Below are 17,147 nucleotides of genomic sequence, written 5' to 3'. Positions count from 1 at the left end.
TCAGAACTGTATGTGCTTCCCCCTCCCATCCCCACCCTCTCTGTTCCCTGCCGGATCCGGGAACCGCGTGCTCTCAGGCTAAGGGGTGGACTCAGTACCGAAGGGCTTTGGGCTCCTGACTGGGGACCTCAGGTGCACCACCGCCCCCACTGGGCCCTGCTTGCCCACCTCTGGATTGCCAAGAAGTCATCTAAAATACTCACCTTAATACTAAGAAGAGTTAGGGAGTGAGCTAGTGAGGGGACTTCTCATGCAAGACCTCCTTCAGCCGGTGCCTTGAGGTGTCATGACTGCATTTCACAGAGGAGAGAGCCGAGACTCTGAGAGATGAAGTCAGTTGTCCCCCGGGTGGCCTCACTGGTCAGTGGCAGGACTGGGCCGTGCCTGTCTGGCTGCAAGTCTGAGGCAGCTGAAAGGGGATATGAATTCACACATCCCAGTCACGACGACAGTAAAGTGTGGCTTGGGGCCTCTCTTCCTTTCCAGGCGTCCCTCTTTGCCAGCATCTGCCAGTGGGTGTGCCAGCTCCCTCCTGAGCAGCCCGGCCCCTGGGGCACCCTCCAGCATGAGCTGGGTCCCCAGGCAGCAGTTTTAATTATCAGCCCTGCTCACCCCAGCTCCTCTCACAAGCTGCCATATGTCATAGACTCCAGTAATCACCCCGCAGCCGGAGTGGCATGGGAGGGGCTGAGGGGCTTCAGGGGAATCCTGCTCAGTCCTGACCAATCTTCTCACTGACTATACCTGCTCTGACCTCTGTATCTCTGGTGGGGCCCAGCCTGGGTACCCACAATGGGAGAGCCGGGCCTAACTGCTTTGGGGGCATAGAACACAGCGTACTCTCAGGTGCCATGGAGTGTCTCAGGTAACTGAGAGTCACCCAGCAAGCCCAGGGCTGTGGGGCTCGTGTGGTGCACACAGTTCCCATGACACCTCATGGCCTCCACACGCCTGCCCCTTGGAACGTGGCACGTGGCAGGACAGACAGCCCAAAGCCGTCTGCCAGTCTGTCTAGGAGTCCACAGGAGTGGTCATGGGGCCCTCATCCTCCCCTGGTCACTGGCCTTGAGGTGCCACAGGGGACTTCATCCCAGCCACTCTGGAGAGCATCTCAGTTTCCACCCCTCTCAACCTGCCATAATCCTTGGATGGCGTTTCCAGTTGGTGCCTTACAGGTGTGCTCCTGCGGGGCAGGCGGTGCAGGAGTTCATTATGATCCCCATTCTCTGATGAGGAAAATGAGGCTCAGAGAGGATAAGAGACTTGCCCAGTTATTGGTAGCTCTGGAGCTAAAACTCATTTCAACTGATTTTACTAATTTAGTTTTCCAGGGTAAGTAACTTCTGGTTAGCTGAAAGTAATTTTATACTGGCAATGAAAAACACAGTTAATAAAGAACAGGAGATGAAGGTTGCAGTGAGCTGAGATTGCACCACTGCACTCCAGCTTGGGTGAAGGTAGTCCCCACCCTTGCTAGTACCACTATTAAGCAGCATAGCCTTCTAGAGATTTTTCTCTCCATGTGAGCTCTTGGGCTTGAACGTATGTATTTTTTTTAATAAAAATGAGGTCATGTTATGCCAGTTGTTTTCACATATGGCTTTCTATGGCAATAACAGTAGTCCACATCCTTGTTTTAAAGGGCTAGATAGTATTCTATTGTGTGGCTCTTTCATAATTTAATGACATTATCTCCCGTTGATAGATGTGTGTTTGGTTCTTCCATGTTTTTCCCTGCTCTATGCAGTGCTAGGATGGACATCCTTGAACTCCATCCTTGTGCGTTTGCCTGGTCCTTTCCTTAAGATAAGTTCTTAGGAAAGGAGCTGCTGAGTGTGTACATTTTCGTCATTGCCATGCTGCTCCCTAGAGGGGAGACTCTTCCCCATCTCACAACCCTCTCCCTCCATGGCCCCACGGCTCTCCTTTCCAGTGAGGCAGACAGCTGAAGGACTTCCCTCTTCTCTGAGCACAGGGCCACCTCATCCCGGTCCCATGGGACAAAGTAGCCATATCCAGGCCACAGAAAGCAAAGCCAGGAGAGAGGACAATGGTGTTCTGGCCCCAGGGGCTTTCACCCCCACCAAAAAAATAAAAAGCAGAAGAGTACAAAACTGTTCCTTCATTCTTCTCAGATATTGGTAGAAGGCATCTCCTCCATAGCATTCTAATTCCTCTATCTATGCCCCTAACTTGCTGTGTGACCTTGGGCGAATGGCTCTCCCTCTCTGAACTTCATTTTCCCTTCACTCATTGGTCCTTATTCCACCTGCTCTGCCCCCAGCACTTGGAGCAGACTCCTGTACCTGGAGCTGGGTTCAGGGCTGGAGCTGGCCAGTCCTGGCCTAGGGCGGGGATCTGTGCGTTACTACCTGGTGACAGTGCGGGGAGTATAGCTGGCTTGGTGGGTTGGATTCTGGGCAGGGAAACAGGGCAGCTGAACTCCTTAGCTCCACTTCCAGAGCTCCACCCTGAGGCCCAGTTTCCTTGGGTGACTTTCCCTGCTGCCTTCTTCCTGCACTCACAATTGGGCCGGATGCAGTGCAGTGATGGAGAAAAATGGAGTGAGGCCCACCAGCTTCATGAGACGTTCCGAAAGGGGGAAAATGACCCCATATTCCAGAGGTGTGCGGGCTGATGAAAGCACTTTGACCAGAGCCTGGCCCTAGAAATGAGCATTTGCCTTCCCTTCCTGAGCCTGTGATTCCTGCACAGGGAATGGCTGAGTAAAAGGAACCGTCCTCAGCTTTCCTCCTCCTCCACCAAGGACACAACAAGAGGGCAGCGGTGAAATAGCAGCAGGAGAGATTTAGGTCAACTGGCCAGTTGGGAGGACTTGGCTGCCTGAGAGAACAGCAGCTCCTCGGGCTGTGAGGGACTGTTGGAGCCATCTCATTCCACCCCATCTGCACTGGGGCCCCAGGGTGGCTGCTTCCTGAGTGGCCCAGGGGGGCTGGTTAGCCAGCCGGGCCTGCCACGGTAGTTAGCCACGCAGGGCCTTGGTTCCCCATTGGGTCGGGGGTGACATCAGAGACTTGGCAGCTGATGAGAGGCAGGAAGGTCCCATCAGGCCCAGGTTAAGCTGCCCGATTGAATAGCTAGAGGCCAAGGGTGGACTTTCCTGGTGGCCTGAATCCAGGGACATTCAAGCCAGCACTCCTCCCCTCCCTCCCTCCCCCACTTCCTGGACCCTGAGCTGCCATCTGCTGCCTTCTTTACACTCTCAGAGCCCTTTCTCGGCCATGGGCATGGGCACATGTGCGTGTGCTTGGGGGTGTGCTTCAGAGGAGGGGGTGTGTACCAGGAAGGAGGTGACTATTCTGGACCCGTGGAGGCTATGGGGCCAAGATGACACTCTTCTCCCATACCCACTAAGTCTGCCCAAACCAAGCCAGAGACCCCGCCCGCCCCACCAGGCCGTTGTGGTGGGGAATGATTTGTAGCTGGAGAGGCGCCAGCAGTCTCTCTTCCCAGCCTGCCCCCTGCCACAGCAGCCTCTCCTCCCCAGGCCACGTGTGCTCTGGCCCCACCCGGAGGGCTGCTTGTTATAAATGGCAGCCTTCCTCCTCGGCTCCCGCCTTGCCAAGTGGCTATTTGGCAGATGCTTGCCCCTCGTGGGGTCTCTGCCCCTTGGGAGTGGGGCATCTCCAGTCCCTCTTAGTCCCATTCTGTGGAATTCTTTTGTTTTCCCCTAAGAGTCAGGGATTCACGTGGCAGGAGTCTGCCATGGCCAGGCCCCAGGTACGGGGTGCTCCAAGGAGCTGACCCTTTTCTCTGAGGCCCAGGGCTGGAAGCAGGGGGGCAGGAGCTGTGAAATCCAACCCTATGGGGCCCCAGGGACCCCGCCGCAGCCCCTCACACAGGAGACATGGCCTAAACCATACGACTGTTTGTTAGAGCCTGCATCTACCGGAGGCTTTTTCCGTCTGCTTATTTTTGTGCCAAGCTCTGATGGGGCTGATTCTTTTTAATACCTATGAGCCAGTGAGAGCAGACTCGACATCAGCTGCCCATGCGACACTCTTCTGTCCCCTCCCCTCCCCATTCCCAGCCTGCCTCTACTGCCTGCTTCTCCAGCGTAGGGGCCAAGTGGTACAGCAGCCAGCATGGTCTCTCCAGCAGCAGCTAGATCTGGCTTCCAGCTGCAGCTCTCCCACTTCCTGGTTGGGAGACCCCAGGGCAAGCCCCTTGAATGGAACCCCAGACTCCCGCTCTGTACAATGTGGGTAATAAATAATTCCTGGCCTATGTAAAGTACCAGAAACCTCCTTGGCCCTCAGCGTGCGAGTCCCATGAGGCAGTTGGTTCTTTTTACACCACTGAATTGGACCAAACCAGGGCAGAGTGGTCTGGCAGCCCATGTGGCTTGAGCCCCTGTTCTCTCTGCCACCTCTCCCACCATGCCTTGCCCTCCCCTCTGGCCCTTGGTCTCTCCCACCCTTGGAGGTCCTGTGCTGATGTCTCCCCTCTGTGACAGAGGCCTGATCCCTTGATGCTGCTGGCTAACTGACCTACCTGGCTGGCTGCCCTCCAGGCTGTCAGCCTGGCCTTGTCCCCAACATGCCATGTGACCTAGGTATATTCCTGCTCTGGGGCTCTGAGAGACTGAGGATTAGATCAGTGGTTTGCATCACTTGGGGCAGCTTTGGAAATTCCACCCCAGCCGCTTCCAGGCCCACTTGGTGCGAAGCCAGCTGGGAGGTGTAGATGCGCAAGTCCCCAGGACAGGCCCCTACCTCATCTGTGAGAGGATATATCATGACATGGATAACAGCAGGACCCTACCAGGCCGCCTAGGGTCAAGTCCACACCTCACTGCTTCCTAGATGTGGGGCCCCGAGCAAATGACTTCACCTGTCTGAGCACCTGCCTCATCTGTAGGATGGAGCCGCCCCTCAAGGTGGCTGTGGGATTGATCAGTGAGTTCACTTGTGAGGCACACTAAGAGCGGTGCATGGTGCACGCGCAGTGCTCAATTCAAGATTGCCTGGGCTTCTTTTGACCTCCTTCTCTGAACCTCCCTCTCCCATCTGTCCTTCAGGAATCCCCATCCTTACTGGGCTGTTGCACTGTGGGGTGGAATAGGAGGAGCCAGGGAGCCCCTAGAAAGACTCCTTTATCTCCCCTTCTCCCCTGCCGCTCCAGGCTGTCACTTGCTGGCCCAGTTTAATTAGGGAGAGGCCTTCTAGGGACCTCATTAGGAAATGAGCCCAGAGCCTTAGGGACCTTCAGGAGGGGTGGGGTGCAGAAGGAGATTACATTGTGGTTGGCCTGCCTGGCCCCTGGCCTTGTGCCCTAAATATGCCCAGGAAGTTACAGACACTTGGTCCTTTAGCGGCCAGAACACAGGCCTGTGACATGGTGCATGGTCAGCCAGGGCTGAAGGAACCCATGCCTCTATCTCCTACTCCCGCTGGGCTCTGGCCTCACCTGCCGGATCAGGGTGGAGTAGGGTGACAGAGGAGGTGTATCTGGCCTGCTCCACCCAGCCCTGGTGCCCACTGTCCCCAGCCTGGCTCAGAGCAGGCCCTGGTGAAGGTGTTGAGTGAATGGATGCGTGATCTGTGGGCCGGGGCAGCATCTTCATTAAGCCAAAGCAGCCTCTCCCTTCCATCCCATGCAGGAGTTTCCTCAGCAGCCTGGTGGGCTGGAGGTCGGGGGTCCAATGTGTCCGCGGACTGGGCGCTCACTCACTGACCAAGCAGCTCCCCACCCCTGGACTGCTCTTCCTGTTACAAAACCTGCTCTTCTGTCAATCCCAGATCTGTCTCCTACAGCTCTTCTGCCCTCTCTGATCCCAGCTCTGTTAATGGGGCCTCTGCTTACAGAGTCTGCCCCCAGCTTCACTGCAAGCCTGCGCTGTGGCCCTTCCTACCTGCATTCCTGCCACAGCCCCCAGGCTTAGGGAGGCCCAGCCTGTGACAGCTGACCTGTGGTGTGGGCTCGGATAAGGACCATCCTCTCTGGGGCCACTGCTTCTCTGGCTCCCCCAGCATGGGGCCTGGTGGCCTGCACATTCACAGGCTCTATAAATGTTAGCTGCGTCCTGTGACTTACCTCCCAGGGCTTTGAGAAGTGGAGGGTGAGGACAGAAGTGCCGTGCCTGAAGGCAAAGGTGACATCATTATGGACAACTTGCTCTCCTGGATAGCAGGGCGGCAGTGCCCAGATCCTGCAATGACTGTGGCACAGCACATAGCACTAGGGGGCTGTGGCTGAACCTCTTCCGCCTCTTGGACTAGTCCAGAGCGCAGGCATTGCCTGGGCCTTGGGCAGGAACCTGGGAGTCATCACAACTCCTCCCTTCCTTCCCCTGAGCCCTCACCTCGAACAGAGGAAGGAGGAAAGTCCCGACCTGCCTACCTGCCTACCTGCCAGTCTGGGCCTCCCCCCCGCCCGCACTGCCGTGCCCTTCCTGGATCTCAGCAGCAGCCCCTACCTAGTTTCTGTTCTCTCCTCTAAACCTATCTTCGCTCTGCAGCTGAGTGCTCTGAGAGTTGCAAAGCTACACCCTTTCCTTGCTCAGCTTCTGCAGGGACGTCCACCCCTCATAGGACCAAGTCTTCTTAACTGACATTCAGAGCCCTCAAGACCCAACATGCACCTGTCTCCTCTCCAGGTCTCACCTGGCACTGACCCCAAGCCCCAGGCATCTCCTCTCCAGCCACACCCCCGGAAGAAGCCTCAGGCCCTTTCGCATGCAGGTCCCTAGCCTGGAAGGCCCCACCTCTGCTTGTCCAGCCTCACCTGACCTCCGGAGTCACCATTTCCAGGGTACTTCCTCCCCTGGGTGGGTCAGTGTCCTCTGGGCTCCCCCATCCTTGTGTTTCCCCACACTCGATACCATGATGGCCTGATTTAGAGTCTGTGGTTCACGATGCAGACCACAAGCCTCAGGGGGACAGGGACCTGTGGAGGACGGCAGAGGAAAGAGGGGTGGAGGGTGCCTCTGGACTCTGAGTGTGCCCTGTGCCACCGACCCCTTGCTAGGTTTCCAGTCCCTCTTGCTGCGCATGACTGTATATGGTTTTCTGTGAGTCCTTGGGAAGTGCCTGCTGTGGACTGGAGCCTTTGGATCCCAGCTCCAACATTCACTGAGGGTTTGTTCTGTACCAGGTGCCCTGCCAGGACCTGGGGAGGATCCACAGATGGGAAAGCAGGTCACGCCCTAGGAGCACCAGCCCCTAACTCAATGTGTGACCTTTTCTGAACCTCAGCTTCCTCCGCTGTGAAAGGGATGAGGACCCAAGACCCTTCCCTGTTACCTTGGGCACATCTATGCTGTGGCTGGGGGGGTCAGCCCCACATGACCCTGAGGCTGCAGCTAGACCAGAACTTCCTCTCCACTGGGCCTCTGGAGCCCTGGTCCAAGCTTCACAGGAGCAGGGTGAGCAGAGGTTTTGCTCTCTCTTCAGCGAAAACGTCCACTTCATTTGCCCAGCATGTCAGCATTGCCATGTGCTTACCATGCATAAAGTGACCACGCCTCCTCGGCTGCTCAGAACTATCCCAATTTAAAACTCAACATCCTGCATCTCAGGGACCCCTTCAGTTGTGAGCAAACTGGGACACTTGACCAGTCCAGCTGCACCCCCAAGCCCTGGCCACTGCCCCCTCAGGTCCCCAGCAAGTCCTCCCCATCCCTTGTGGACTCTGCTAGCTGGGCATGGCTTACTTAATTGAAAACAAAGAAAAAGGCCAGGCATAGTGGCTCACACCTATAATCCCAGAATTTTGGGGAGGCTGAGATGGGAGGATCACTTAAGGCTGGGAGTTCAAGACCAGCCTGGGCAATATAGTGAGACTCCATCTCTCCAAAAAAGAAAAAATATATATATATCCAGGTGTTGTGGTCCATGCCTATAGCTACTTGGGAGGCTGAAGCAGGAGGATTGCTTGAGCCCAGGAATTTGAGGTTGCAGTGGGCTGTAGTCATGCACTGCACTCTGGCCTGGGTGAGGGAGCCAGACCCTGTCTCAAACCCTTCCTGCCAAAAGAAAAGACTGATTTCTTCCTCACCTTTTGGGAGAATTCAAGAAAGAAACAGAGGCTCTTGGAAGGTCTGGAAGAGCAGGGCCAAGCATCCCGAGTGGGTAGCTGTGTGGATAGGGCCAGGAGACCTGGCTGCTGTTACAGACTGCCTCTAGCCCAGCTGTGTGACTCCCCTCTCTGGCCCGTTTCCCCATCTCTGCCCTGCTCACCTCGTATGACTGTGGTGAGAATCATAACATTCACAGGCCTGCCTGTGTTACCACTGCCATTTCTGTTCTTCCAGGCATGTGGCTGTCTGTCCATGTCCCACGCTGGCCTCACTCCTCCCAAGTGGAGGGCAGTACTGAGATCGCCATTCTCATGATGAATAGAAAGAAGCTGGAGGGGCTGGGCGCGGTGGCTCAAACCTGTAATCCCAGCACTTTGGGAGGCCGAGACGGGCGGATCACAAGGTCAGGAGATCGAGACCAGCCTGGCTAATACGGTGAAACCCCGTCTCTACTAAAAAATACAAAAAACTAGCCGGGTGAGGTGGCGGGCGCCTGTAGTCCCAGCTACTCGGGAGGCTGAGGCAGGAGAATGGCGTAGACCCGGGAGGCGGAGCTTGCAGTGAGCTGAGATGCGGCCACTGTACTCCAGCCTGGGCGACAGAGCGAGACTCCGTCTCAAAAAAAAACAAAAAAAAAAAAAAAAAAAAAAAAAAAAAAGAAAGAAGCTGGAGGTGCTGGCCATGTGCATTGTACAAAGCTCTGCAGTGGACAAGGCCCTTCCCACATGCTGCCTCCAGGCTCATGGTGGCCCTTGGGAGGTGGGCCCGCAGGAATGACTTCACCCATTGTACAGATGGGGACACTGAGCCCATAGTCCCACAGTGTCTGACTCCTTAATGGTGGGGAGAAGGGAAGCCACATGGGTGGCCGGACTGTGGTCGTGGTGTGTGGCAGTTATGAGTGGGGTCACCGGTTGGCTGGTCCTCTTCCCCTCCCTACGCCCACTCTGTCAACGTCTTCATCAGTAGGGAGACAGATGGAAGAGAAGGCAGAGACATAGGAGTGGGGAGAGAGAGACGGGATGGGGTGGGGAGCACGCTGGCGAGGCTGGGGGCAGGGAGCGTCCACGCAGCGTCATTCCTTCCTCTGTGGTTCTCACAGTCTGTCTGCACCGATTCCTGACAGATGGAGGGAGGGGAGAGCTGGTGCCAAGAGGCTGTCACCACAGGCGGGCAGAGCTGGGGGAGGGCGCTTTGTGGCCAGGGTTTGTGTGGGGAGGGGAAGCAGCTGGTGGTCTGGCTGCTGGGCCTCCTTGGAGCCCACACCCCAGAAACTGCCAGGGGACAAGAAAGTGGGCAAAGGGTAAGCCTGCCACCTGCCTGGAACTGGCTGTGCCCATACCCCTGTTCAGGCAGAGACAGCTACCCCTCGCCCCCTCCTCACACCCTGCTGCCAGCAGGGCCCTCCCTGTAAACCACAGATTCCTCCTGCATACCCCTCACTGGATGTTGGGGGTGGGCAGGGCCTGGGGACTGGCCCTGAGCTGTGATGGAGGTGGACCGGGGCAGGGAGGTCCCCGGGATACCAGAGGGCATGGCAGCTCAGAGCAGGCTGGGGCCGGGGTCTCGCATCTGCTGGCTGGAGCTCAGCCCTCACTGTGCTGCCCTGGGTGCTTCCCAAGCCCCTTTTCATGGCATAGGGCCTCCTGCATTTCCTCCAGGCTCTGAAGCATGTGCAGGGCTGGGCAGGTATGACCCGGGGTCGATTTGGCACCCTTGTCATCTCTTGTGTCTTTATAGTATGGCTTTCTTCAGGCAGGACTGGCTTTCATGCTCCTTCCCAAACCCCCAGTGCCCAACACAGGGCCCAGCACAGAGGAGGGGCCCACTGTAGCTTGTTGAACGAATGAATGGATCCCCCTGCTTGCATACCTCCTGGGATGGAGGCTTCACTCCTTTATACAGCAATTCTTTCTAAGACGTTCAGAAACGAAGTTCTTTCTGGTTCTTCCTGAGAGGCTCCATGGCTCCCAGGCCTGCCACAGGGGCCACACAGAGACCCTGGCTGATCCTGCTGCCTGGGAGCAGCCTGGAAAAGACCAGAGACCTCTGAGCCAGCCCAGCTCCTCACAGGCTCCTGCAGGGCTGGGTCTCCACTGCACTAACCTCTGGGTTGTCAGTAATCATAGGTGTCACATATTGAGCCCTCACCCAGGCAGCATCTCATTCCATTCACATCAGCCTGTAAGGCGGGTAGTTCTCATCCCGCATTTACAGAGGAGAAAAATGACTTCTTCCAGGTCACACGGCTTAGCAGGACACAGAATGTCTGAGTCAGGAGGGTGGGAGATGGGCTGGGGCGGACTGGAGGAAGGCCTCCTGGAGCATGGGATTGTGGCAGGGCTTGGGGGTACTGGGGGCTTGGCAGGAGGGGGCAAGGCTGAGGAGGGGCCTGAGGGCTTTTCTGGAGGTGGAATCTGCCCCTGCCCCAGCCCCTGTCTCTTCCCTTCTCCCCATGCTGTCCCCAAATGGATCGCTGACACCAAAACTCCAACTGGGTAGTCCCAGAGGTGAGACCTGGGGACCTGGGGTCCAGAGCCCTTCCTGTCCCCTGGAGGCCAGGGTGTGGGTATGCTCCGGGGCAGAGCTCAGGGCCACTAAACTGACAGGAGAGGTCACTGCCCCGTCCAGTGACCCGAGACGCGCAGGGTTACAGCTGGGGGCATGGGGGTTCCCATCTCTGGTGAGGCGTTGGGGTAGGTGGGTGGGGCTGGGCTTCCTTTCTGCTGCTGCTCAAAGTTGGTTCTGCTCAGAAGCATCCTCCAATTCATATGAATAATGGCGATCACTGATGATAAATGATGGTGTGCCTGCCCCATGCCAGGGCTGGGCTGGGTGCCCTGGGGACAGCTGACAGAAGTCGGAGGTGGAATCCATCCCGAGAGCAGGGGCACAGCTTTCACCACCTTTATCTTATCCCCGGAGCCTGGCATAGGCTGGGTCCTCGGGGGGCAGGTTAGTAACGCCTTAGTCATTGAAAAACAGCGACCTAGCCACTGCCCAAGGGCACACTGGTCCCCAGCATGGCCCCGCAGCCTGACCTCTCCCTTCACCTTGGCTCTCTGGATCCTTCGAGGGGCTCCTGCCAGCGACTGTGGTGGGTGGCTGGAGTCTCTTCCCCCAACGTCACACAGCATGTGAGCTGGGGGAGCCACCTCCCCTCTCAGTGCCTTGGTTTCCTCTTCTGCACAGTGGTGTCATGGCAGGCCCTACCTCAAAGGGCTGTTGGTTGGGAGGATTAAATGAGATGATGAGCCCCGCGCACCATCACCAATGATGCTTATGCTTATAGGGAGCGGGGTGGGGAGCACCTCTGCTCTCCATGCATGACTTCATGAATCCTTTTTTTTTTTTTTTAAAGATGGAGTCTCGCTCTGTCGCCCAGCTTGGAGTGCAATGGCACAGTCTTGGCTCACTGCAACCTCTGCCTCCTGGGTTCAAGTGATTCTCTTGCCTCAGCCTCCCGAGTAGCTGGGATTATAGGCGCCTGTGACCATGCCCAGCTAATTTTTGTATTTTTAGTAGAGACAGAGTTTCATCACGTTGGCCAGGCTGGTCTCGAGCTCCTGACCTCGTGATCCGCCCATTTCAGCCTTCCAAAGTGCTGGGATTACAGGCGTGAGCCACTGTATGTGATCCGGCCCATGGATCCTTTAACAGCCCTGTGAGGGGGGATCTGTCCTGTCCCTTTACTGATAGAGATGGTGAGGCACAGAGAGGTGGGGAGACTCACCCAGGATCACATAGCATAGGAGTGGCAGCAGCAGGATTTAAACGCTGGTCTCTTGCACTCCAGGGTCCACGTGTTAGCCAGTGCACCAGGCAAGGGATGAAGGACTTAGTCTGAGAGCTTCTTTGGAATTGGAGTTGCAGAGGCTCTGGCTTCCTGTGCTGATCTCCTGCAAGCCGTCAGCCCCCAGTCACGTCTGTCAGCAGCTCTGAGAGCCCCTTCCTGGGCCTCTCACCTCCCACATGAGCAGGGAATCAGCAGGCAAGGTCCGGGCGGTGAGGATGGGGGATTTCCCGACTCACTTGAGATCCGTCACAGCATTAATGTTAATTAAGCCTCGTTAATTCAGCCCTCTGCTTACACACAGCTCCTGACAGCAAATTATTCATAAGTGAGGCAGTAAATTTATCACTGCTTTTTCCAAACATTTAGCAGCAAAGATGGTGCCCCGGGAAAGGCAGAGAAGAGACCTGGAGGGCCAGTGATGCTTGGTTCCTGCTAGCCTGAACCCCCCAGGATCCTCATGGCCTAGAGAACAAGGTGGGGCTCCCCAGGAGAACTGGGTGAGGATGAACTCTGGCCTGCTCAGAGCAGACTGCCTGGAGATGCGGTGAGCACTGTCTCAGCACTGACTATCTGCTAGCTCTGTGCTCTGTGAACATCCCGTTCCCTTCGCTGTCCTCCCACAGTGCCTTGAAGCGTGCCCTGCACACAGTAGGGATCAGCAAAGGTGTGTTTGGATTTGGATGTGCAGCCCCGAGCCCACCTCCATGTCAGGAAAGCCTCGCTGCAGGGCAGTCTGATAGGAGAGTCAGTGGCCTCCACAGGGACTGAGCACCCTGCATCATGAGGTGTGCAGCCAGCGCCAGACCGCTCTGCCGGGGCTGCTGGGAAGGGGTCTCTCCCTGTCATGGGTCATAGGAGCACTGTTGGAACCAGGATCAGACCCACATTCTGGGCCCGTGACCCCAGCCCCTTGCTAGGCTAGGTATCTACTCACCAGGTGAGGGCGAAGCCTCTCCTAGGTGTAGTGGGACTCCCTCGTCCTAGGTCCTGCTTCCTGCCTTGGCCTCAGACTGGGTCATGCCTGGCCCAATTGAGCAAACCTAGGCTTTGGGTACCTAGAATTGAAAAAAATTAATTAGAGCATTAAATGGCAGCCCTCTGGGAGAATCCCGCCATCTGGCTATCACGGGAGAGGCAAGAAAATCTATGCATATTTGTCTGCAGTGTGTGAGCGTCATATGAAGCCAGCTGTGCGTGTGTGGGTGTGCAGTCTGTGTGCTGCAGTGTGTGCCCAGCATGACATGCGTGTCTGAGTATGTTCAGTATGTGGTGCACAACTGAGTGTGCAAGTGGCGGTATGTGCCTTGCTGTATGCACAGATGCCCATCTGCAAGTACCCGTGCTATGTGCACGTGCCTGAGTGTCTGCACATCTGTCTGAACACACCTCTGTGTGTGTGGTCTGTGCCCAGGCCTGCCTTTTTGGTGCAGTGAGCCAGGCTGGGCTGTGTGCAGATAGGGAAGGCACTCATGACTCCTCCTGGCTGAGGTGGTGGGCACAGACAGCTGTGCGGAAGGTGGGACGGGGTAAGTGTGGCCAGTGCACAGCTGGCCTTGAGTGGGTGAAGCAGGGCAGGCATCCTTGCCCTCATTTGACGATGGGAAAACCCAAAACTGGAGCCTGGGCTCTGGGATTCCCTGCATGGTGCTCTTTCTGTTCCAGCGGGCTGCGGCCCTGGCTGGCACCTGTGCTTTGGCATCTTTATGCTGTTGGATTTTCATGGTGGCTCGAAGAGGTTCCTGAGAGAGTACCACCCCCACTACTCAGTATTGCTCAGGGGGCAAGGTCAGGATTCCCACTGCACATCCTGTGCAGGAATCTTGAAACAGGATGAAACAGGAATCTTCCTGTTTCATGGAGGAGATATCAGGGTTGCTGGAGAATGCTGGGCCTGATAGTCCTCTGACTGCGGTGTGACCTGGGCCCATCCTGTCCCTGTCTGAACTTCAGGGGTGATTGTAAGAACTAAATGAGGAGACGTAGACAAAGGACTTCATAAACCACGAGATGAGGTGAGGTGATGTAGACAGATGAGGCCTGGCCCAGAGATGGCATCACACTATGATCAAGGCCAAAGCTGAGGCCCAAGTTCATGTGTCCCAGGGTTTCCTGAGGAGCAGGCCAGGAGGTGGGACCCAGGACAGAGGCAGGTGCCCTCCCAGCCTTGCAGACTCTGAACCTGTCCCCAGAACCATCTGCCTGGTGCGAGCACTCTCCTCCAGCTCCAGCCCCAGACACGTGGCTCATGGCAGTGAAGTAGAGCAGGAACGGACCCAGAGAGCAGTGGGACCCAACCCCTCATCCAACTGGTGTTGACGCTGAGGCCCAGAGAGGGAGAGTGGCTTACTCAAAGCCACACAGCAGCTTGGGGGTAGAGCTGGGACCAAAACCTAGGCCTCCTGGCCCCTGGCTCTGTTCTCCTTGGTACCACACCACTGTCTTTGGTAAGAGAAAGAGGACACAAGAGCTAGTTCACATGCCTGGAGAAAAGGATGTGGGCGTGCCACCCAACTGTAGAGCACTGGAACAGACCAGAGCCCCACTTCCTGCATGAATGGAGGAGCTGAAGCAAGACTTCAATGATTACTGCTTTTCCTATGTATGCAGAATGCTGGAGGGTAAACAGGGTTTGTGTCTGGGGCTGTACATTCTGTATAGATGAAAAGCCCCAGGCTTCCAGATTGCCTGCATGCGATGCCTTCAGCACGTGCTCCCTCAGTGCCTGCCTCCACCGAGCTGCTAGTCTGGTAGAGAAAGATGGTTGAGTGACACCAACGCAGGATGATGAAGCTGTGGGTCAGAAGAGGTCTCTGATCCCACATGGGGTCATGGAAAGCTTCCCAATAGAATAGAGAAGGGGAGGAGGGTCCTCCACTCCCAACTCCCAGAGAGTGAGGAACGCATGTGCCTCAGACACCCTGGTTCCCCAGCAGTCTGGGCCTCATAAGAGCTCATGCTTGGGCAGGCTCACCATTCACCCTGGAATGGGTGGCTGGGTACCTTCCAGCTTCCTCCCCAGCTCCTCTGCTGTGCCAGGGCCCATGCACGTGGGTGGAGGAGAGGCCATTCTAGAGGCCCCTGGCTCCCTGTGGGGCTTAGGAGAGACTAGTGTGGGGGCAGGGGCGGAGGGGCAGGGCAGGTGGCCGCCGGACCTCCTGTGACCTCCACTCATTGCCTGTGTGTCCAGGTGGGCCAGTCTTGGCTGCCCCGCTTGGCATTATAACCACTGTGGGGTTAGCCAGGGACGAGGCTTCTGAAGTAGCCTGCACTGAGCCCAGCTGGCTGCCCGGTGATAATTCCACCCACCTTGACCTTTTTCTCCAAGGAACAGCCCTTCTACTTTATACATGGAGAAAACAAGTCACAGAAGAACCAGGTGGCCCAGGCTGACAGAGGCTAGGCCTCCAGATGCCCTTTTAAACACATTGCAGCAAAAACTTCTTCAGGACTCAATGTGTACAAAGCCTGGTGGTGGGGCTGCCACAGGGCTGAGAAAAAGGGAGGAAGAACTTCGGTCACTGAATATTTTCTGTGTGCCATCCCTTATGTCGGGCACTGATAGATGTGATCTAGCAACCAACTGCCCTCCGAGTCAGGATCTACCACCACTTTTTTAAATGAGGAAACATGGGCTCAGAGCGGTCCAGTAGCCTGCCTGAGGTCTCTTAGCTAGTAAGGGACAAAGGCGTGATTTGAGTCCTGCGTTCCTTCACCTGTTTTGGTGGGAGAATGGCCATGTCAGGCAGCAGATTGGGATCTTCCAAACCTTAGTTCTGGGAGGAGGGTTCACTTGCAGGAAAGACCAAGGTGAGTGGAATCATTGGGCAGCCGGCAGTGCTCACTGGGAGGGCTGTTTAAAAGTGGCTTCCTCTTCAAGCTGTAGTGGGACCTGTCTTATTGGGGGAGCCATGCCAGCTCAGAACCCCTAGGCTGATGGGCACCCCTCTGTAAGGGGCTCTGAGAAGTGGCCGGTGTGGCTGAGGTATGGGCCAGGATGCCAATGGGCAGTGAGGGTTTGCTGGGCACATGACCCCACTCCTTTCCTCTTCTTGCCTCCCACAGCCGTGTTTGCCCCCTTCTGCCCAGCTCTGGCTGGAGGCACTGAGCTGGGGCTTGTGGCCATGAACTATCCCCATACTGCTCGCCCCGTGGCTGGCCTCAGATGGGTGGGTGGTCCTGACCAGAGCCCCTAGCCCCGGCCCTGCCAGAACCAACGCCCGGAGGCATGGCCACCTCCGCAGGTCTTACCTAACTGCAGGGCATGCCAGCATCTAGCAGGTCCCTGGCACACAGGAGGCCTGCTGCTTGATTATTTTGGCTTCCAGAAGCAGAGACCTGAGACTTTCCAGGTAGCACAGGAGTCAGCAGAAAGCTTGGCCTTCCCAGAACATGGGACAGAGAAGGTGCCCTGGACAGGGCGGGGTGAGGGGAGGCTGCTGGTGGCCCCTCACTGAGCCTTTCTGCAGTGGGCCTGGGGACCCCCTCTGCCGTGCGCATTTGCCAAGCAGTCCAGTGGCTGCGCGTGGGCCTGCCTGTCCTCCCCCACTTTGGCATGGTTGTCTCCCAGGAAACGGGGAATTTTCTCTCATTCCCATCATTAGGGTGCCAGGGCAAACAAACAGTCTAATCCAGATGAGCCCTGGGCCACAATCACACTCTCTTTGGGGGTTTTCTCTTCACTTGGAGCAATGTTGAGAAGGCTGGAGTAATTGGTATTCCACCCAGGTTAATAGAACTGCTGCCTCCTCGGTATTATGCCTTAATTTCCTTTATCGCTCAGCAAGTTAGAATTCATCGCCCCTTTCCTTTCTTTTTCCCACCGAAACCTATCACCAGCCTGTCTGCTGGGTAAAGTCATTTCGTGGCAGCTCTTGGCTCCTTTCCACTTCCCTGGGAATCTTTCTGACCAGAGCCAAAGAACAAGGAGGGGTGAAAAATCCATTTGTACAAAGTGGGGATCTCCTGTTGAGAGCTTATTTCCCTCCCTGTTCAAGAGGAAGGAACGTGTTCAGCCTCCAGCCAGCACGGCTGACTGAGTCCCCTGTCGCTGAGAGCATTCAAGAGGGCGAATGGCCATATGTCAGCGGTGGGAACAGAGGATTCCTGCACTGGTAGGGGTTGGGGGAAAGGGACAGGCCTTTGCCACTCCTGGCGCCTGGATTAGATTAGAAGCTTCTGGGGTTTTGTTCTGTTTGTGAGTCTAAGATGTGTGATTTAAAACTGGAAAGATTCCGTGACTCATTGGTCCTGACGTTCAGCGGAATAAGCCTGAGTACTTGTAAACTGTGTTTTACGATTCTCAGATCCTCT

The 17,147-nt window shown here is 56.3% G+C and overlaps 4 protein-coding genes across 15 annotated transcripts in view; 3 read left to right on the top strand and 1 right to left on the bottom strand.

Annotated features, from left to right (window-relative positions):
• MRPL37 (mitochondrial ribosomal protein L37) overlaps positions 1-13,600 on the bottom strand; it is a 911,410-nt gene extending 897,810 nt beyond the window's left edge. Inside the window, exon 1 of the mRNA XM_050803240.1 lies at positions 13,591-13,600. The gene's annotated coding sequence lies outside the window, so the exon portion shown is untranslated. The remainder of the gene's footprint in view (positions 1-13,590) is intronic.
• CZIB (CXXC motif containing zinc binding protein) overlaps positions 1-17,147 on the top strand; it is a 109,164-nt gene that overhangs the window by 3,073 nt on the left and 88,944 nt on the right. The gene's annotated exons all lie outside the window — the stretch shown is intronic.
• Positions 1-17,147, top strand: part of MAGOH (mago homolog, exon junction complex subunit) — a 176,677-nt gene that overhangs the window by 83,706 nt on the left and 75,824 nt on the right. The gene's annotated exons all lie outside the window — the stretch shown is intronic.
• Positions 1-17,147, top strand: part of LRP8 (LDL receptor related protein 8) — an 81,645-nt gene that overhangs the window by 7,638 nt on the left and 56,860 nt on the right. The gene's annotated exons all lie outside the window — the stretch shown is intronic.

The sequence above is a fragment of the Macaca thibetana genome, chromosome 1 (assembly GCF_024542745.1).
Source record: "Macaca thibetana thibetana isolate TM-01 chromosome 1, ASM2454274v1, whole genome shotgun sequence".
Taxonomy (NCBI): Eukaryota; Metazoa; Chordata; class Mammalia; order Primates; family Cercopithecidae; genus Macaca; species Macaca thibetana.
Note: the sequence above shows the minus strand (reverse complement) of the source record. Positions and strands in the feature narration are given on the sequence as shown.